General features: G+C 39.6%; 1 pseudogene; it reads left to right on the plus strand.

The window, feature by feature from the left end:
- The first annotated feature begins 1632 nt into the window (after positions 1 to 1632).
- On the plus strand, positions 1633 to 7863 carry LOC112914188 (ADP-ribosylation factor 1 pseudogene; annotated as a pseudogene).
- The last annotated feature ends 15980 nt before the right edge of the window (positions 7864 to 23843 follow it).

Here is a 23843-nt window from a genome sequence, read left to right on the forward strand (position 1 = left end):
AGCTCACGAGTTCAAGCCCCACATTGGGCTCCACACTTGGCATGGAGCCCACTTAAAAAAAAAATCTGCAACCAAAAAAAAGTTTTAAATAGTAGTATAAAAGGAACAGAAAGTTAACTGGAAGAAAAACAGTAGAAATAACCCAATCTGAACCAGAGAAAGAAAATAAACTAGCAAAAGATAAATAGAGTCCCAGGGACCAGTAGGACTATAAAAAGTATATAAAACAATTGTGTCCTTGGAGTCCTATAGAAGAGTAGGAGAAAAATAATTTAAAAATAGTACTCAAAGAAATAATGGCTGAAAATTTATAAAAATATGGGAAAAGAAATAAACCTACAGACTCAAGTAATTGATGAATCTTACACAGAATAAATTCAATAATATCTACACCCAGACACATCAGAGTCAAACTTCTGAAAACTAAAGATAAAAAAAAAAATCTTAAAAATAATGAAAGAGAAATAACATATTCTCTGTAAGGGGAAAAACAATTTGAATGGCAATAGATTCCCCATGAGAAGCCAAAAGGAAATGGGACATGTCCAAGTACTGAAAAAAAAAAAAAAAAAAAAAAAAAAAAGATTAATCCAGAATTCCATATTGGCTGAAAATATCCATTAGAAATAAAGGAGAAATCAAAATATTCTTAAGAAAAAGAAAGTTAAGAATTTCTCTCTAGTATAACTACCCTAAAAGAATGGCTAAGCAAAATTCTCTAACCAAAAGGAAAATGATAAAATGAAGAATCTTGGAACATCAAGAAGGTAGAAAACACACAGTAAGCAAAAAATCGTGGACAAACACAATAGAATTTCCTTCTCCTATTGATTTTTCTAAATTATGCTCAAGGAGTGAAATAAGTCAATCGGAGAAGGACAAACAGTGTATGTTCTCATTCATTTGGGGAATATGAATAATAGTGAAAGGGAATATAAAGGAAGGGAAAAGAAATGTTGGGAAATATCGGGAAGGGAGACAGAACATAAAGACTCCTAACTCGGGGAAACGAACTAGGGGTGGTGGAAGGGGAGGAGGGCGGGTGTTGGAGGGGAATGGGTGACGGGCACTGAGGTGGACACTTGACGGGATGAGCACTGGGTGTTTTTCTGTATGTTGGTAAATTGAACACCAATAAAAGTTAATTAAAAAAAAAAAGGGTTGCATATCAATTATAATACCAATGTGATTTTAAATGTGTGATGGGAAAATACCTAAGATAATTATGAATGAAAGAGGAGAAAAGGATATAAAGAGATGTACAGTTTCTACACACCATGCAAACTCACAAAAGTATGAAACCAGTAGTCTATGATAAGTTGTATCCATTTAATTTAATGCCTACCACAATCACTAATAAAGTTATACAAAGAGATACTCAAAAACATAATAGATACATCAAAATGGAATTCTTAAGACTGTCCATGTTACCTACAGGATTAGCAAGGAAGAGAGAGAAAAAAAAAAAAAAACAGGAAAAAAGATAGAAAAAAAAAACAAACAGAAAACAAAAAAATAACATGGCTCAGACATAAGCCTTAATATATTAATAGCTTCATCAATTATGAATATTCTACATATTCCAATTCAAAGACAGGGTATAGCAAAGTGGATTAAAAAAACAAATACCAAATGTATGCTGACTACAAGAAACTCATTCAAATTACAATGATAAAGGTAAGTTGAAAGAAAAGAGATGGAAAATGGTATTTCATGGAAACACTAAAGAAAGCAGAAGTGGCTATATTAACATCAGATTTAAAAAAAAAAAAAAGACTTCAATGCAAAAGAAATTACCGGAGACTGGACACCTGGGTGGCTCAGTGGTTGTACGTCTGCCTTCAGCTCAGGACGTAATTCTGGGGTCAGGGATTGAGTCCTGCATCTGGCTCCTTCTTCAACCTCTGCCTCTCTGTGTCTCTTGTGAATAAATAAATAACAATCTTTAAAAAAAAGAAATTATTGGAGACTGAAGGTCATTACAAAATGATAATGCAGTCAATCTACTAAGAAGACATAGTAATCCTAAATATGTACACACCAAACAAAAAAGCAGAACAATGTGTGAGGCAAAAACTAATAGACCTACCAGAACGGAGAGAAATAGGAAAATCCAAAATTATACTTGGATATTTCAATACCTCTCTCTCAACAATTAATAGAAAATTAGACCCAAAAAAACCCAGAAAAGATATAAAAGAAAATAACATGATATGCCAACAGAATCTAATCCACATTTATTAACTATTTCCACAAATGGTAGAATACATATTCTTTTCCAGTGTCTATGGAATATATAACAAGAAAGACTATATTCTGAGCTATCAAATAAAATTCATCAAATTAAAAAAAATTGAAATCACTCAGACACTCTTCTCTGACCACATGGATCACACTAGAAATCAATAACAGAAAGATAACAGGAAGTCTCCAAACATATGAAAACTTAAAAACATACTCCTAAGATCAAATAAATAATCAAAAGTCTCCCAAAAGAGAGAAACCCAGGACCAGAGCAGCATGGGTGAATTATACAAAACATTTTAAAAATTGATGCAATCCTTCTCTAATTCTTGCAAAAATTGAAGAGGCGGAAACTCTTCCAAACACATTTTATGAGGCCAGCATCATTCATATATAAAAGCCAAACAAAACAGGCACTACAAGAAAAACATATTACAAGGCAATAACACTAATAAACATGATACAAAAACCTCAATAAAATACTAGAAAATGGAATTCAACATCACATTAAGAGGATTATACACAATGATCAAGTGGGATTTATTCCTGGGATGCAAGGATGTTTCAACATATATAAGTCAATAAACATGATACAACCATATTAATAGAGTAAAGAAAAACATGATCATCTCAATAGATGCAGAAAAAGGATGTGACAATATTCAACATCCTTTCATGATAAAAACTCTCAACCAATTGGGAATATAAGAAATATACTAAAACATAATAAAGACCACATATGACAAACCAATAAGTAACATTATGCTCAATGAAAAACTGAAATCATTTTCTCTAAGATCAGGAACAAGACAAGGATGCACATTCTTACCACTTCCATTCAACATATTACTGGAAGTCCTAGCCAGATCAATTAGACAAGCATTCAAATTGGAAAAGAAGGAATTAAACTGTCTCTGTTTATAGATGACATGATCTTACATATAAAAACCCCTAAGGAGTCCACCTAAAAAAATGTTAGATCTAATAAATGAATTTAGTAAAGTAGGAGGCTACAAAATTAATGTATGAAAATCAGTTGTATTTCTATAAATTAACAAAAAACTATCTGTAAAATAAATTAATAAAATAGTCTCATTTACAGTAGTATCAAAACCAATAAAATATTTAGGAATAATTTTAACTGAAAACTATAAGGCATTGATGAAAGAAACTGAAGACAACACAAGTAAATGGAAAAATATCCTGTGTTTATAAATTGGAAATTAATAGTGTGATAGTATCTGTACCAAAGTGTTCTACTGATTCAATGCAACCTCTATCAGAACCCAGGAATGGGTGCTCAACTCTATGGTCAACTAATATTTGAAAAAGCAGAAAAGACTATCCACTGGAAAAAGGACAGTCTCTTCAATAAATGGTGCTGAGAAAATTGGACATCCACATGCAGAAGAATGAAACGAGACCATTCTGTTACACCATACACAAAGATAAACTCAAAATGGATGAAAGATCTAAATGTGAGACAAGAATCCATCAAAATCCTAGAGAGAACACAGGCAACACCCTTTTTGAACTTGGCCACAGTAACTTCTTGCAAGATACACCTATGAAGGCAAGGGGAACAAAAGCAAAAATGAACTATTGGGACTTAAAAAGCTTCTGCACAGCAAAAGAAACAGTCAACAAAACTAAAAGACAACCTACAGAATGGGAGAAGATATCTGCAAATGACACATAAAATAAAGGGCTAGTATCCAACATCTATAAAGAACTTATTAAACTCAACAGCAAAGAAACAAACAATCCAATCATGAAATGGGCAAAAGACATGAACAGAAATTTCACCAAAGAAGACATACACATGGCCAACAAGCACATGATAAAATGCTCCGCATCACTTGCCATCAGGGAAATACAAATCAAAACCGATATGAGAGGTTTTGAGAGGGGCAGCCTGGGTGGCTCAGAGGTTTAGCCCCGCCTTCAGCCCAGGGCTGGATCCTGGAGACCTGGGATCGAGTCCCATATTGGGCTTCCTGCAAGGAGCCTGCTTCTCCCTCTGCCTGTGTCTCTGTCTCTCTCTGTCTCTCTCTCTCTCTCATGAATAAATAAATATTAAAAAAAAAAACGCTATGAGATACCACTTCACACCAGTGAGAATGACAAATGTTGGAGAGGATGCGGAGAAAAGGGAACCCTCTTACACTCTTGGTGGGAATGTGAACTGGTGCAGCCACTCTGGAAAACTGTGTGGAGGTTCCTCAAAGAGTTAAAAATAGACCTGCCCTACGACCCAGCAATTGCACTGCTGGGGATTTACCCCAAAGATACAGATGCAATGAAACGCCGGGACACCTGCACCCCAATGTTTTAGCAGCAATGTCCACAATAGCCAAACTGTGGAAGGAGCCTCAGTGTCCATCGAAAGATGAATGGATAAAGAAGATGTGGTCTATGTATACAATGGAATATTACTCAGCCATTAGAAATGACAAATACCCACCATTTGCTTCAACGTGGATGGAACTGGAGGGAATTATGCTGAGTGAAGTAAGTCAATCGGAGAAGGACGAACATTATATGGTCTCATTCATATGGGGAATATAAAACATAGTGAAAGGGAATAAAAGGGAAAGGAGAGAAAATGAGTGGGAAATATCAGTGGGGTGAGAGAACATGAGAGACTCCTAACTCTGGGAAACGAACAAGAGGTAGTGGAAGAGGAGGTGGGCTGGGGGATGGGGTAACTGGGTGACGGGCACTGAGGGGGGCACTTGACGGGATGAGCACTGGGTGTTATACTATATGTTGGCAAATCGAACTCCAATAATAAACATTAAAATAAAACAATACAACTGTATCAAAAGTCCAATGACATTATTCACAGAAATAGAAAAATTATAAAATTCATATGGAAGCACAAAAGATTCCAAATAATCAAAGCAAACTTGAGAAGAACAAAGTTGGAGGCATTTAAATCACTTCCCAATTTCAAACTTTATTAAAGAACTATAGTAATCAAATCAGTTTAGTACTGGCATAAAAACAGATATATAGACCAATGGAACAGAGTAGAGAGGCCAGAAATAAACCCACACATATAAGGTTAACTAGTCTTTGACAAGGGAGCCAAGAATACCCAATAGGAAGAAGATAGTCTTTTCATTAAATGGTGTTGGGAAAACCGGATATCCACATGCAAAAGAATAAAAATTGGACTCATCTCATAAATAAAAATTAGCTCAAAATGGATTGAAGACTTAAACATAAGACCTGAAACTGTAAAAATTCTAGAAGAAAACAGAGGGGAAATCTCCTTGACGTTATTCTTGGTAATAATTTTGGGGATATGACACCAAAAGCACAGGCAGAAAAGGCAAAAATAAATAAATAGGACTATGACAAACTGAAAAGCTTCCATACAGCAAAAGAAATGATCAGCAAATAAAAAGGCAACCTATGGGATGGGAAAAAAATATTTGCAATCATCTATCTGATAAGGGGTGAATATTGAAAAATATATAATAAATTCTTACAACTCAATGGCAAAAAAGCAAATAACCTGGTTTTAAAGTGAGCAAAGGACTTGAATAAATATATTTTTCCAAAGAAGACATACAATTGGCCAAGAGGTACATGAAAAGGTGCTCAATATCACTAATCATCTGGGAAATGCAAATCAAAACCACAATGAGATATCACCTCACACTTGTTAAGATGGCTATCATAAAAAAAAAAAAAAGAGAGATCACAAGTATTGGAAAAGATGCAGAGAAAGAGAATCTTTGGGCATTGTTGTTGGTGTAAATGTAAACCATTATGGAAAACAATATGAACTTTCCTTAAAAAATTAAAAATAGACCTACCATATGATCGAAATCTCACTTCTGGGTATATATCTAAAGGAAATAAAATTGGTATTTTGTTTTTTTTTTTAATTTTTTATTTTATTTTTTTTAATTTTTATTTATGATAGTCACAGAGAGAGAGAGAGGCAGAGACATAGGCAGAGGGAGAAGCTGGCTCCATGCACCGGAGCCCGATGTGAGATTCGATCCCGGGTCTCCAGGATCGCGCCCTGGGCCAAAGGCAGGCGCCAAACCGCTGCACCACCCAGGGATCCCAAAGTTGGTATTTTGAAAAGATGTCTGTACTCCCACATCCATTGCAGCATTATTCATAATAGCCAAGATATAGAAACAACCTAATTTATTTGTCTAAGTGTCTATAGACAAATAGATTAAAAATGTGATTAGATAGACAGATATGGATATATACAATGGAATATTATTCAGCCACACACACACAAAAAGGAAATCCTGCCATTTGCAACAAGTTGGATGAACCTGGAGGACATTACGCTAAGTCAAATAAGCCATCACAGAATGACAAATATGGTATGATCTCACTTATATGTGGGATCTAAGCAAGTCCAACTTGTAAAACCAGAGAGTAGAACAATGGCTGCCAGGGCTTTTCTGGGTAGTGGAAATGAGGAGATGTTAGTCAAACTTCCAACTATAAAATGAGTTAAGTTCTGACGTCTCAATGTATAGCATGGTGATTGGAGTTAATAATACAGTATGTGTACTTGATGCTATCAGTGCTCTCACCACACACACACACACACACCATATGTGAGTTGACAAATGTACTGATCAAACTGGCTGCACTAATCATTTCATAATGTATAAGTACATTAAGTCATCAAATTGTATACCTTTAAAAAATCACATTGTAAAACCCAGACATATACGAATTTTGTCAATTACACCTCAATAAAGCTAGGGGGAAAACACACACTCTCTTAAATAATTTATGGGTCAAAGAAGATGACTCAAGGAAAATTTCAGAAGACACTGAACTGAATGAAAATATAATAAATATTAGGTGGGAGCAGTAGCCTCGCCGTGGCCGCCGAGGGTTCCTCTGGCCCGTGTTGCTCCCACCCGTCTACACCTTGGGAAATATCTTTGCAAACCTCTTCAAGGGCCTTTTTGGCAAAAAAGAAATGCGCATTGTCACGGGGCCCGGATGCTGCGGGGAAGACGCCATCTGGTACCACCTAAAGCGGGGGAGATGCGACCACCAGTCCCACCGGAGGCGGCAAGGCGGAGACCGTGGGGCGCAGGAGCATCAGCTTCCCGGTGGGGACCCTGGGCGGCCAGGCCGGGATCCGGCCTCTGCGGTGCCGCTGCTTCTGGAATGCGCCCAGCCTCATCATTGTGGGTGACAGCAGCGACCGAGAGCGTGTGAACGAGGCCGTGGGCAGCTCAGGGGGATGCTGGCGGAGGAGGAGCTCAGGGATGCCGTCCTGCGGGTGCGGGTGCGGGTGCGGGTGCGGGTGCAGATGCAGGTGCAGGTGCGGGTGCGGGCCCACAAGCAGGGCCTCCCAGCACCACCGACGCGGCTGAGATCACGGACGAGCTGGAGCCGCACTGCCTCCGCCACAGGAACTGGTACACTCAGGCCACCTCACGCCCTCCTTGCACCCTGCTCTACCCTCCTGTGGTGTCAGTGCCAGAAGCGGTCCCCGTGGTCGGGCACAGTGCCCTTCACCACGCTGTAAATGTGCAGCTGCAGCTTCAGCCGGGTTTTTACTTGATGCAAATAGTTTGTGTTCACAACGAGGCAGTTTCTGGTACTCCCATGCAATAGGACTCAGCGCTTTTTTTTTTTTTTTTTTTTTTTTTTTTTTTTTTGTGCCAAGAGAATCGACCCACTGTGCAATGCTGAGAAGGGATTTAGGCACACGGGGCCTCCGGGAGCCACCTGGCACGGCTCCCCTGGGCGCTTCCTCTATGTTGAGACCCATTTGGGTGGTTGGTGTTTAACCCAAAACTCAATGCATTTTTAAAATCGTTGCAAATACGAGAAAAGGAGAACACTTGAACGCACAGAAGGGAGAAACGTGCCTAGTGTAGGCTCCGCAGCGGCGGCCAGAGTCCCGTCCGCCAGTGGGCCCTGCCCCGTCGGAAAGGGGAGACCGGCCAGAACAAGCCACGGTCCATTCTGCGTGGTCACCATAGAGTCCCAGTGATCGCTCTGTCTCTGGGCATCCTGCGTCCCTAGTGTTTGTGCTTGTGCTTGTGCCTACACGGCCGCCCAGGAGACGGGCTGGGGGGCTGCGCCGCCGCCCACGACCCCGCGGAGGGACCCCGGCCTCCCTGGGGGCGGCGTGGGCACCTGGCTGGCTCCTGCCGCCTGGGGTCTCGCCCGGGAGAGCGCGGGCGGCCAGGCCAGTCGTCCCCGTGCCTCCGCCCGCGGAGCCCAGGGAGCCCAGGGGACCCCTGCCTACATGTGCTTTCACTCCCTCGGCCTGCAAGGGTCAGATTTGCCATCAAAACGACGACCTCTACTGTTTTCCTTTGTATTTTGATAAACACTGAAGAAGCTGGAGGTGTTCAACTTTATCTTGGGGAAGTCCTCAGGACTGGTTTATTTGGTGTGGTGAACCTCTTACTGCTTTCAGTACACGATTAGTAATCAACTGTTTTGTATACTTGTTTTCGGTTTTCATTTCGACCAACAAGCACTGTAGTTATGGCTACTAGAATAAAATCTCTTAACTATTAAAAAAAGAAAGAAAATATAATTAATATTAATACACTATATCAGTATTTCTGAGATGTAGCTAAAGCAGTACTGAGAGGGAATTTTATAGCACTAAATGTATGTATTAGAAAAGAAGAAAAGTCTCAAGTCAGTAAGGTAAGGCCCTATCTCAAGAACTTAGAAAAAGAAGAAAATAAACCATAAACAAGTTAAAAAGAAGGAAATGATAAAAAGCAGAAATAAAAGAACTTAGGGTAGCCCTGGTGGCGCAGAGGTTTAGCACCGCCTGTAGCCCGAGGGGTGATCCTGGAGACCCGGATGGAGTCCCACATGGGGCTTCCTGCAGGGAGCCTGCTTCTCCCTCTGCCTGTATCTCTGCCTCTCTCTCTCGCTCTCTCTGAATGAATAAATAAATAAATCTTAAAAAAAAAGAAATAAAAAACTTAAAAACAATAGAGATTATCAATAAAATAAAGAGGAGGAGGGGCAAGATGGTGGAAGAGTAGGGTCCCCAAAACACCTGTCCCCACCAAATTACCTAGAAAACCTTCAAATTATCCTGAAAATCTATGAATTCGGCCTGAGATTTAAAGAGGGAACAGCTGGAATGCTACAGTGAGAAGAGTTCGCACTTCTATCAAGGTAGGAAAACGGGAAAAAAGAAATAAAGAAACAAAAGGCCTCCAAGGGGGAGGGGCCCCGCGAGGAGCCGGGCTGAGGCCGGGGCGAGTGTCCCCAGGACAGGAGAGCCCCGTCCCGGAGGAGCAGGAGCTGCACCAACCTTCCCCGCGGAAAGGGGCTCACAGGGAGTTGGAGCAGGACCCAGGAGGGCGGGGACGCCCTCAGGCTCCCTGGGACACTAACAGGCACCTGCGCTCCGGGAGAGTGCACCGAGCTCCCTAAGGGCTGCAGGGCGCACTGCGGGACCCGGAGCAGCTCGGAGGGGCTCGGGCGGCGGCTCCGCGGAGGGGGCTGCGGGGCGGGAGCGCGAATCCAACAGCGCAGGCCCCGGAGCACAGGGCGCCGGGACACAGCCCAGGATCCGGCCTCCCCCCGGGACAGGCAGAGACCGGGAGGGCCCAGGACAGCAAGGATGCTCCTGCCCCGAGCTGAGCAGATCAGCGCCCCGCCCCGGAGCCTCCAGGCCCTGCAGACGGGAGAGCTCTGGAGTTACTGCGGGAGCTGACTCCAGGGCTCCAGAGCTGGCCACCGCTGCTGCGGTTGTTCCTCCTGGGGCTTCACGGGGTAAACAATCCCCACTGAGCCCTGCACCAGGCAGGGGGCAGAGCAACTCCCCCAAGTGCTAACACCTGAAAATCAGCGCAGCAGGCCCCTCCCCCAGAAGACCAGCTAGACAGACAAGTTCCGGGGGAAGTCAAAGGACTTAAAGTATACAGAATCAGAAGATACTCTCCCGTGGTTTTTTTTATTGTTGTTGTTGTTGTTGTTTTTGTTGTTTTTGTTTTGTTTTTGTTTTTGTTTTTGTTTTTTTGCTTTTTGATTTCTGTTTGCTTCCCCCACCTTTTTTTTTTCCTTTTTCCCCTTTTCTTTCTCTTTTTCTTCTCTTTTGTTCTTTTTTTCTTCCTTTTTTCTTTTTCTCTTTTCTTTCCTTCTTTCTCTCCTCTCTTTTTCTCCTTTTCCCAATACAACTTGCTTTTGGCCACTCTGCACTGAGCAAAATGACTAGAAGGAAAACCTCACCTCAAAAGAAAGAATCAGAAACAGTCCTCTCTCCCACAGACTTACAAAATCTGGATTACAATTCAATGTCAGAAGCCAATTCAGAAGCACTATTATACAGCTACTGGTGGCTCTAGAAAAAAGCATAAAGGACTCAAGAGACTTCATGACTGCAGAATTTAGATCCAATCAGGCAGAAATTAAAACTCAATTGAATGAGATGCAATCCAAACTAGAAGTCTTAACGACGAGGGTTTAACGAGGTGGAAGAACGAGTGAGTGACATAGAAGACAAATTGATGGCAAAGAGGGAAACTGAGGAAAAAAGAGACAGACAATTAAGAGACCATGAAGACAGATTAACGGAAATAAACAACAGCCTGAGGAAGAAAAACCTACATTTAATTGGGGTTCCCGAGGGCGCCGAAAAGGACAGAGGGCCAGAATATGTATTTGAACAAATCCTAGCTGAAAACTTTCCTAATCTGGGAAGGGAAACAGGCATTCAGATCCAGGAAATAGAGAGATCCCCCCCTAAAATCAATAAAAACCGTTCAACACCTGGACATTTAATAGTTAAGCTTGCAAATTCCAAATATAAAGAGAAGTTCCTTAAAGCAGCAAGAGACAAGAAATCCCTGACTTTTATGGGGAGGAGTATTAGGGTAACAGCAGACCTCTCCACAGGGACCTGGCAGGCCAGAAAGGGCTGGCAGGATAGATTCAGGGTCCTAAATGAGAAGAACATGCAACCAAGAATACTTTATCCAGCAAGGCTCTCATTCAAAATGGAAGGAGAGATAAAGAGCTTCCAAGATAGGCAGGAACTGAAAGAATATATGACCTCCAAACCAGCTCTGCAAGAAATTTTAAGGGGGACTCTTAAAATTCCCCTTTAAGAAGAAGTTCAGTGGAACAATCCACAAAAACAAGGACTGAATAGATATCATGATGACACTAAACTCATATCTGTCAATAGTCACTCTGAATGTGAACGGGCTTAATGACCCCATCAAAAGGCACAAGGTTTCAGACTGGATAAAAAAGCAGGACCCATCTATTTGCTGTCTACAAGAGATTCGTTTTAGACAGAAGGACACCTACAGCCTGAAAATAAAAGGTTGGAGAACCATTTACCATTCGAATGGTCCTCAAAAGAAAGCAGGGGTAGCCATCCTTATATCAGATAAACTAAAATTTACCCCAAAGACTGTAGTGAGAGATGAAGAGGGACACTATATCATACTTATCCAACAAGAGGACTTAATCCTCAATATATATGCCCCGAATGTGGGAGCTGCCAAATATAAAAATCAATTAATAACCAAAGTGAAGAAATACTTAGATAATAATAGACTTATACTTGGTGACTTCAATCTAGCTCTTTCTATATTCAATAGGTCTTCTAAGCACAACATCTCCAAAGAAATGAGAGCTTTAAATGATACACTGGACCAGATGGATTTCACAGATATCTACAGAACTTTACATCCAAACTCAACTGAATACACATTCTTCTCAAGTGCACATGGAACTTTCTCCTGAATAGACCACATACTGGGTCACAAATCGGGTCTGAACCGATACCAAAAGATTGGGATCGTCCCCTGCATATTCTCAGCCCATAATGCCTTGAAATTAGAACTAAATCACAACAAGAAGTTTGGAAGGACCTCAAACATGTGGAGGTTAAGGACCATCCTGCTAAAAGATGAAAGGGTCAACCAGGAAATTAAGGAAGAATTAAAAAGATTCATGGAAACTAATGAGAATGAAGATACAACCGTTCAAAATCTTTGGGATGCAGCAAAAGCAGTTCTAAGGGGGAAATACATCGCAATACAAGCATCCATTCAAAAACTGGAAAGAACTCAAATACAAAAGCTAACCTTACACATAAAGGAGCTAGAGAAAAAAGAGCAAATAGATCCTACACCCAGGAGAAGAAGAGAGTTAATAAAGATTCGAGCAGAACTCAACGAAATCGAGACCAGAAGAACTGTGGAACAGATCAACAGAACCAGGAGTTGGTTCTTTGAAAGAATTAATAAGATAGATAAACCATTAGCCAACCTTATTAAAAAGAAGAGAGAGAAGACTCAAATTAATAAAATCATGAATGAGAAAGGAGAGATCACTACCAACACCAAGGAATACAAACGATTTTAAAAACATATTATGAACAGCTGTACGCCAATCAATTAGGCAATCTAGAAGAAATGGACGCATTCCTGGAAAGCCACAAACTACCAAAACTGGAACAGGAAGAAATAGAAAACCTGAACAGGCCAATAACCAGGGAGGAAATTGAAGCAGTCATCAAAAACCTCCCAAGACACAAGAGTCCAGGGCCAGATGGCTTCCTGGGGGAATTCTATCAAACGTTTAAAGCAGAAACCATACCTATTCTCCTAAAGCTGTTTGGAAAGATAGAAAGAGATGGAGTACTTCCAAATTCATTCTATGAGGCCAGCATCACCTTAATTCCAAAACCAGACAAAGACCCCACCAAAAAGGAGAATTATAGACCAATATCCCTGATGAACATGGATGCAAAAATTCTCAACAAGATACTAGCCAATAGGATCCAACAACACATTAAGAAAATTATTCACCATGACCAAGTAGGATTTATCCCTGGGACACAAGGCTGGTTCAACACCCATAAAACAATCAATGTGATTCATCATATCAGCAAGAGAAAAACCAAGAACCATATGATCCTCTCATTAGATGCAGAGAAAGCATTTGACAAAATACAGCATCCATTCCTGATCAAAACTCTTCAGAGTGTAGGGATAGAGGGAACATTCCTCGACATCTTGAAAGCCATCTACAAAAAGCCCACAGCAAATATCATTCTCAATGGGGAAGCACTGGGAGCCTTTCCCCTAAGATCAGGAGCAAGACAGGGATGTCCACTCTCACCACTGCTATTCAACATAGTACTAGAAGTCCTAGCCTCAGCAATCAGACAACAAAAAGACATTAAAGGCATTCAAATTGGCAAAGAAGAAGTCAAACTCTCCCTCTTAGCCAATGACATGATACTCTACATAGAAAACCCAAAAGTCTCCACCCCAAGATCGCTAGAACTCATACAGCAATTTGGTAGTGTGGCAGGATAGAAAATCAATGCCCAGAAATCAGTGGCATTTCTATACCTTAACAATGAGACTGGAGAAAGAGAAATTAAGGAGTCAATCCCATTTACAATTGCACCCAAAAGCATAAGATACCTAGGAATAAACCTAACCAAAGAGGTAAAGGATCTATACCCTAAAAACTATAGAACACTTCTGAAAGAAATTGAGGAAGACACAAAGAGATGGAAAAATATTCCATGCTCATAGATTGGCAGAATTAATATTGTGAAAATGTCAATGTTACCCAGGGCAATTTACATGTTTAATGCAATCCCTATCAAAATACCATGGACTTTCTTCAGAGAGTTAGAACAAATTATTTTAAGATTTGTGTGGAATCAGAAAACACTCCGAATAGCCAAGGGAATTTTAAAAAAGGAAACCATAGCTGGGGGCATCACAATGCCAGATTTCAGGTTGTACTACAAAGCTGTGGTCATCAAGACAGTGTGGTACTGGCACAAAAACAGACACATAGATCAATGGAACAGAATAGTGAACCCAGAAGTGGACCCTCAACCTTATGGTCAACTAATATTCGATAAAGGAGAAAAGACTATCCATTGGAAGAAAGACAGTCTCTTCAATAAATGGTGCTGGGAAAATTGGACATCCACATGCAGATGAATGAAACTAGACCACTCTCTTGCACCATACACAAAGATAAACTCAAAATGGATGAAAGATCTAAATGTGAGACAAGATTCCATCAAAATCCTAGAGGAGAACATAGGCAACACCCTTTTTGAACTTGGCCACAGTAACTTCTTGCAAGATACATCCACAAAGGCAAAAGAAACAAAAGCAAAAATGAACTATTGGGACTTCATCAAGATTAAGAAGCTTTTGCACAGCAAAGGATACAGTCAACAAAACTAAAAGACAACCTACAGAATGGGAGAAGATATTTGCAAATGACATATCAGATAAAGGGCTAGTTTCCAAGATCTATAAAGAACTTATTAAACTCAACAGCAAAGAAACAAACAATCCAATCATGAAATGGGCAAAAGACATGAACAGAAATCTCACAGAGGAAGACATAGACATGGCCAACATGCACATGAGAAAATGCTCTGCATCACTTGCCATCAGGGAAATACAAATCACAACCACAATGAGATCCCACCTCACACCAGTGAGAATGGGGAAAATTAACAAGGCAGGAAACCACAAATGTTGGAGAGGATGAGGAGAATAGGGAACCCTCTTGCACTCTTGGTGGGAATGTGAACTGGTGCAGCCACTCTGGAAAACTGTTTGGAGGTTTCTCAAAGAGTTGAAAATAGACCTGCCCTACGACCCAGCAATTGCACTGTTGGGGATTTACCCCAAAGATACAGATGCAATGAAACGCCGGGACACCTGCACCCCAATGTTTTAGCAGCAATGTCCACAATAGCCAAACTGTGGAAGGAGCCTCGGTGTCCATCAAAAGATGAATGGATAAAGAAGATGTGGTCTATGTATACAATGGAATATTACTCAGCCATTAGAAACGACAAATACCCACCATTTGCTTCAACGTGGATGGAACTGGAGGGTATTATGCTGAGTGAAGTAAGTCAATCGGAGAAGGATAAACATTATATGTTCTCATTCATTTCGGAAATATAAATAATAGTGAAAGGGAATATAAGGGAAGGGAGAAGAAATGTGTGGGAAATATCAGAAAGGGAGACAGAACATAAAGACTCCTAACTCTGGGAAACGAACTAGGGGTGGTAAAAGAGGAGGAGGGCGGGGGGTGGGATTGAATGGGTGACAGGCACTGGGGGTTATTCTGTATGTTGGTAAATTGAACACCAATAAAAAATAAATTAAAAATAAATGAATAAAATAAAGAGTCTGTTCATTGGAAAAAATCAATAAAATTGATTGAGTCTAACAAGACTGACTTAAAATGGAATGCACAATTTTTTACCATTTGGAATGAAACAGAGGATATCACTACGGATTCTGCAGAAAATAAAATGATAAAAGGGAATATAATGAAGAACTCTACATACATACATTTGAACTCTATACAACTTATATGGGTAATTCTTCAAAAAATACAAACCACTACAACTCATCCAATTTGAAATAAATAATATGACTAGCCTTATAACTATGAAGAATAAAGCCATAATTTAAAAGCTCTCCAAAAAGAAATCCTCCCAGCCAGATGGTTTTATTGGAAAAGTCTACCAAATATTTAAAGAAGAATTAACACCAATTCTACACAACTTCTTCCCAGTAAGAGAAAGGAACATGTCCTAACTCATTTTATAAAGCTAGTAATATCCTGAAGTCAAAATCAGAAAAGGAGTAAAAACAAAAAAATCAGTAATTGAACTTCAACAAAATTAAGGGCTGTTCTATAAAAGATACTGTGAAAAAATTGAAAAGACAAGACATGGATTGGGATAAAATATTTATAAATCACATATCTGATAAAGGACTTATATCCAGAATGTATAAGGATCTCTTAAAATTCTATAGTAAGGAAACAACCACATTTTTTAAATGGACAAAAGATTTAAACAGCTACTTACTCCACCAAAGAAGTTATGTGGAATATAAACAAGCATATGAAAAGAGGTTCTACAAAATTAGTCATTGGGGAAATACAGATTTAAACCATGATGGGATACTACCATGACACACCTATCAGAATGGGGGATGAGAGAGGAGCAAAATACAGAAGAACTGGAATTCTCATACATTTCTCATACGAATGTAATATACAACCAGTTTAGAAAATAATTTTGTATTTCCTAATAAAATTAACCAACTATTACCATACAAGCCAACAATCTTATTCCTTGATATTTACCCAAGTGAAATAAAGCTTTAAGTTCACACAAGATTCTGTATGTGAATGTTTATAGAGACTTTATTCATAATCATCAATGACTGGAAACATCCACATTTCTCTCACATGAAGACTGAATAAAGAGACTCTGGCATATTCATTCAAAGGTATACAACTTAGCAGTGAAAAGGAACAAATGCAAGAAATTGGATACATCTAAAATGTGTGACAAAAGAAATGTGCAAGTGAAAGGAGCCAGATTCAAAAAGCTACTGCGTGATTTCATTTATTTGACGTCCTAGAAAAGAAAAAACTAGACTGATGAAAACCATATGGATCCCAGGGACTGGAGTAGGCGGAGGGTGTTGATTACAAAGGGGCAAGGGGAACTTTATGCACGATGGACTGTCTGCATCTTGATGGTAGTAGTGTTTACATTGCTACATACATTTGTCAGAACTGTGAATACTAAAATAAGTGGATGATAATGTGTCTCAGTAAATATACCTGAATATGAATGAAGAGAAAATCTATCGTCCTGTAAACATCAACTGAGAAGCAATTCCTCCGCAAAATGATGAAATCAGTAGCTTATATTCAACATCTCACTCCTACCTTCCCCAGGGACACCTGGGTGGCTCAGTGGTTGACTGTCTCCTTTGGCTCAGGGTATGATCCAGGGTCCTGGGCTCAAGTCCTGCATTGGGCTCCCCACCATGGAACCTGCCTCTCTCTCTGCCTGTGTCTCTGCCTCTCTCTGTCTCTCATGAATAAATAAAACCAATCAATCAATCAATTAATCAATAAAAATGATTTCCTCTTCCCCAGTTGTTAATAATGAGTGATATTCCCCAACTTCTATTTGGCAGTCCTCTCTGACTTGCATCCCAAGGAAGCTCTGTTGGGTGAACTTTACTTCCCCTGAGTCATCACCAGCAATCTCCTTTCCTGATCACTAAGGAGTCAGTTAGTTCCAAGACTCCAACGCCATCACTCAAATATGTGACTCTCAAATCACTCTCAGGCCCAGAATTTTTTCAGACACCAGGTCTTTTCTTGAAGTCCTCAAATAATATCATGCAAGCAGTCATAGGATTGGTTTTGCATCAACTTCAAGAACGAGTGCTGCAAAGAGGAGTTTCTTCAGCAAATAATTCTCGCCAGAAGCCCCTTTTATCCAACCCAGATCTCGTTTTTCTGTAGTTCTGTAATCCAAAATCTCATTTGTTTAAATCCTCCAGGCTCAAACAGATCTAGGTTAAAAATCCCAGCTTTACTCTTCGGAGCTGTCTTTCGGTAAACTACTTTTCTTCTCTTTGTTTCGGTCTCCTCGTATTTAAAAGAGGGGAATGAATCCCATCTTCTTCACACAGACTTTGTGGAGATTAAATGAGATAATGCACTGAGCACAGGATCTGGTACAAAGTAAACCAATACATGTAACTACTACCCTGTTATTATCATCAGCAACACTCACTCTCATTAAGTACCAAATTGCTAACTGCACAAGTGCCCACATTTACACGCCTACTAAATGAAGAAGCTATTCACCATGTGAAAACAATTTAAAGAAACAAAACTCTGGTTTCTAAAAGGAAGCTACTTTATAATATGTGTAAAATAACTGTATTGTGACTTCCTTTAAGACCTACTTCATTGGCGGGACACCTGAGTGGCTCAGCGGTTGAGCATCTGCCTTTGACTCAAGGTGTGACCCCAGGGTCCTGGGATCGAGTTCCGCATGGGGCTCCCTGAATGGAGCCTGCTTCTCCCTCTGCCTGTGTCTCTGCCTCTCTCACTGTGTGTCTCTCATGAATAAATAAAATCTTTAAAAAAAAAGACATACTTCATTGGTAACTAAATGTCACACTTGGAAACGTTGCATCATAGAATGACAAATTTCCCCACTTCAAATAGTTAAGCTAGTATTACCCTAATTATCACAAATACTTTAATGGTCTAAATCTCTTTGTGCACATCAGAAATTTGGTTAGGCCCCCAAGAAAGAAAAAATGACAGCCAGAATAGCCTATTTCATTACTATTTCATTAATTATCTTGGGAACTCAGAACGATGCTCTCAGTCCAGCAACCACAGGCCACTGCTAAGAGTGACTATGGCAACCACGTTGGTGCCCCGATCCTGACAACTTAACAGGAGACATTATGACAGGAGGTATCAGGAGGTACCATTGCCACAGTCACTTTCTGAGACAGCTAGTGGTTGCTTGGTAACCTGCTCTCCTGTATGGGGTTAGCACAAGATGAAGTGAGGAGCTAACGAGGGATGACATGAGTTCATACTTACTTGAAAGAGGGAGAGAGGGTATGATGCAGCCAAACATTTTCAAGAACGAAAAGAGCTCAAAACCTATTATATCCCCAGAGATTATGTTATAATTTCTGCCAGCATTGCTTGTAAAACACACCTGACATTTTACTAGTGAAAAGAACAACTTATAAAATTAATTTCTACCAAGTAATTTTATATTAATTATTCTCTACAAATGCTCTATGAGAATAGATATGATTACAAAATTCACTTAGTAGCTCCCACTATTAATTATTGATCGGTTCTCTGGAGAACTACAACTTATTAAATTTTATTTGTAAAAACAATAGAGTGGCATCAACATGGAGTGAACAGTCCTTGATTAATGAAGGAGTCTAATCATGACTGAATCAAGAGCACTGTCGTTTCCTTATTTATTTATTTATTTATTTATTTATTTATTTTATTTATTTATTTTTAAAGATTTTGTTTATTTATTCATGAGAGACAGAGAGAGAGAGGCAGAGACACAGGCAAACAGCCTGCAGAGCAGGCTCCATGCAGGGAGCCCGATGTGGGACTCAATCCCGGATCCCAGGATCAGACCCTGGGTGGAAGGCAGATGCCCAACCACTGAGCCACCAGGCGTTCTTCCTTTCTCTATGTATATCCATTTGGTTATATCATGTTGCAACTCTAAAAAGCACCACTAAGAGTCAGCCCCATAAAAATAATTTTTTAATAAAGAGAAAGTAATAAATCCGTTTAAGAATATTAACTGTCATTAGTAACCTAAGACAGACCAAAATCACGAACCCCTACAATTATTTATAACTTATAATACAAGCATGATCAAAAAAAAAAAAAAATTCTGGGAATGCCCAGGTGGCACAGTCACCTAAGCATTCGATTCTTGGTTTCAGGACAGTCGAGATCTCAGGTCTGTGAGATCAATCCTTCACCTACAGCTGACTCCAAGCTCAGAGGGGAGTCTGCTTAAGATTCTCTCTCCCTCTGCCCCTGCCCCCTCCCTGGCTCACCCTTTCTCTTTCTGTCTCTAAAATAAATAAATAAATCTTTAAAAAGAGAGTTTCTTTTCCTTTCTGGAAATATGTTTTTGTTTTATTGAATCTTTCTCATTGCTCATTTTATAATGAATCTGTAAAGATTATGTTGCACAATATTTTCATCATCCCTACCTTATTCTAGGTTTTAGGAAATCCTTATTTGATCTTAGGAATTCTGGGAAGTAATTGAAAAAGACCAAGTTATAGGACTTGGAGAGGAGAGGTAGGTAAATGATTAGGAGCCAGACTACTTCAAAAAGATAGTCCTGGCAACAGAGCCAATAGTATTTCTTAAAAGAAGGAAAGGATAAATGAGTACACTAAGGCCACCTCTGTCTAAACAAGGGGAGGAAATGTGAAATTGCTGTCATGAATTAGTTTACTAGACCTTGTTCACATGGAGCTCGAAAAGGGACTACAAATAGTGGACATTTCAGAACCAAAATCATTTAAATTACTAATGGAAAATATCCTTATACCTATCCATGCAGTTATTCATGAAATAATTATTGAGCTACTACTATGGGTCAGGCACTGAATATAGAGTTGCATTTTTAAAAATGGGGCCTATAGACAATCTTATTTTAATATGTTGAGATACATTTACTTTACAGATAATGAACACATAGAAGAAAATTAGTGACTTCTAGTCTTCTAAAAATTTCATGAATTATGAATACTGGTTATATATATCTGACTTTCCTCAGACTTAATTCTCACACATGCCCTGTTCAATTCTGTAACTCAAGGGACCTGACTGAGATACAGACTGGGTTTTCAGCCCCTAGTGTCAGCTGGTTGCCAGCCTGATTATGCCAATGGGAGGCTGCTTAGGGTTCCTGGTACCGATTCCAATGTAGGGGGTGGGGTTGCACACACCAACAAGCAATTCTCAGAACACCAACAGAGTGTTGAAATATTCAATTCAATTCTGACACTATCTGGGGATAGCATCAGATTCCACAGTTCCAGTCTCAGTCCCACAAAAATATCCTCTACTTGTCCTTTACCATGCTAATTCACTAGCAAGCCCAGACTGTTACCTGTGTTTCTGACCAACTGGCTACATATTAGAGGTTCCCAGGACACCCTCCAACTCAGGTCCATGTTGTTACCTGTACTTCCGATTGACTGGTTGTAAATTAGAGGTTCCCACAATCTCCTCCTCAGCTTCAATTAACTTGCTAGTGGTTCACAGAACTCAGAGAAATGTTTCACTTAACAGATTACCGGTTTATGACAAGAGGATATAAGTCAGGATCAGCCAGTTGTAAGAAATGCACAGGTCAAGGAATGGGGAAGGAGCATGGAGCTTCCATGACCTCTCTAGGCTTGCCACTCTCCCAGAAGCCCCTAGTATTCATCAACCCAGAAGCTCTCATTTTGGGCTTTTATGGAGGCTTCATTACATGGTCATAATTAATTCAATCATTGGCCATTGGCAGTTGAATCAACCTCCAGTCCCTCTTCATTCCCCAGAGGTCAGGGTGTGGAACTGAACTTTCCAACCCTCTGATCACATGGTTGGGTCTCCTGGCAACCAGCCCCATTCTTAGGTGGGGTCCCTGGTCACCTTATCAACATAACAAAGACACCTTTACAACTCTCATCACTGAGAAAATTCCAAATCTTTTAGAACCTCTGTGTCAGAACTGGGGAGGAAAACCACATATACATTTCATAGTATAAATCACAATATTACAGAAGCAATAGTGAAAAATGGATGGCAGGAGGAAGAAAGAAGCCAGGGTTTTTCTCTTTGTGCCCATTCTCTGCCTCAGAGTCTCCACAATGATTACAGCTTTAATAGGGTGACTTCCACCCCTGAGCTCACTAGTTAACATCACCTCCTTGGGGGGTGGAAGTGACAGTGTGCTGTTGCTAATATCTGGGATACCTCATCATCCTCTATCTCTAGTGCTTCCACTGCCTCAATAATTAATTTCCTACATTAAATTCTCTATTTTAAATACTTTGAGTGCTTTCCATTTTAATGGTAGAATCCTGATTGATACACTATATAATAGTGAAATCATTGGAAATAGTTTGAATTACCAATAATGAGAGGATAGTTAAATCAATTATGGTACAGCCACTGAAAAGAAAATTTTACAGGTATGATTATAAAGGCTTCTTTATAGGATTATAAAGATTTCTAAGGAACAAGGAAATAATTATGATATGATATATAATTTAAGTGAATAAATTTAGAATGTAAAGAACTATAATAGAAAAATTAGAACTTCTGTTTTATTTTTTTTAAGATTTTATTTATTCATGAGACACACAGAGAGAGAGAGAGAGAGAGAGGCAGAGACACAGGCAGAGGGAGAAGCAGGCTCCATGCACCGGGAGCCCGATGTGGGATTCGATCCGGGGTCTCCAGGATCGCGCACTGGGCTGAAGGCGGCGCTAAACCGCTGAGCCACCCAGGCTGCCCAGAACTTCTGTTTCAGAGTGATAATGAGATCATGCGTGACTCTACTATATGAGTTTTTTTCTGTCATTTTATTTTATTTCTATCAGTAAACAAAATAATCCAAAAAAATATGCACATTCCTCAGTGACTGCCATTTTGAAATCTATTTCCATATCTAGGGTGATTCTCAAGCATAAATATGACAAATCTATGATCCCTGAGTTCTGATTCAAGTCTCTGGTCAAAAATAATTTGATTTCCTATTATTATTATCCTATAACTGGACCCTGATAATCCAACATGAAGAGTATATTTTTAGAATTCTCAAGGAAACTAAAGGTTCATTTAACTACACAATGTATTTTATAAAACTGATCATATGGGAGCCAACTAATATATGATGTGGGATTCATTTATTTAAATAGCCCCAAACACCTTCTGGAACCTTTGGAAAGTAGCACTGGGAAGGACTGGAAGACAGAACATACAAGACTGAAGGTCTAAGTGGGTACCAAGTTCTACAGCTTGGCATACTTAATGGGTAATGGCACCAGGTGCCCAAAATAAAGTGGCAAAGAGAATCAGTTTTGCAAGAGTTAGGGAAGGATACTTTTTCTGAAACTAGTCCATTGCATGTGTCTTTAGATAAGGTCTCCTTGTGTGCACTCAGGGAAACCTTAACAACCATGACAACATATTTGTGGACCTAGGGGCATCAGTCTTCTGTAACACAAAAGTGAGATGGGATCACATTTTTTTTTTTTTTTGAGATTTATTCATTTGAGAGAGAATAAATATTTGTCTTTATTTCCCACCTTTCAATATAAGTAGTCATCACCTCACACCCATTAAGATGGCTACTATAAATAAATAAATAACAAGCATTGAAGAGGATATGGAGAAATTGGAACCTGCGTGCACTCTTGGTGAGATTGTAGAATGATGCAATTACTATGGAAAACAATATGGAATTTCCTCAAACAATTAAAAGCATTCATATATCAAATGCTATATGTTCCAGTAATCCCACTTATTCAAAAGCAGGGTCTCAAAGAGATATTTGTACATTTGTATTCATGGCAATGTATTTAGCCAAAAAGCGGAAGTAACTGAAATGTCTATCTATGAATGAATGGATAAACACAATGTTGCCTATACATACAATGGAATATTATATCACCTTGAAAGAAGAAAATTCTATGATGTGCTACAATGAAGATCAACCTTAAGGACATTGTCCTAAGTAAAATAAGCCAGAAACAAAAAGACAAATAATTTTGATTCCACTTATATGAAGTATCTAAATTAATCAAATTCACAGAAACAGATAGCGCAATAATGGTTACCAGAGGCTAAGAGAAAATAAGAAAGGGAAGTTGTTTAATAGGCATAGAGTGTCAGATTTGCAAGGTGAGGAAGTTTGAGAGATCTATTTCACAATGTGAATATACTTAATGCTATTGAAATGTACCCTTTAAATGGCTAATATGTGGGGCACCTGGGTGGCTCAGTCAGTTAAGCATCTGCATTCAGCTCAGATGGTGATCTCAGGGTCCTGGGATCAAGCCCCACATCATGCCTCCTGCCCAGTAGGGAACCTGCTCCTCCCTCTCCCTTTGCCCTTCCCCACTTCTTGTGCTTTCTCCCTCTCTCTCTCTCTCTCTCTCTCAAACAAATAAATAAAATCTTAAAAAAAAGATAAA

This window comes from Vulpes vulpes, chromosome 1 (genome assembly GCF_048418805.1).
Source record: "Vulpes vulpes isolate BD-2025 chromosome 1, VulVul3, whole genome shotgun sequence".
NCBI lineage: Eukaryota > Metazoa > Chordata > Mammalia > Carnivora > Canidae > Vulpes > Vulpes vulpes.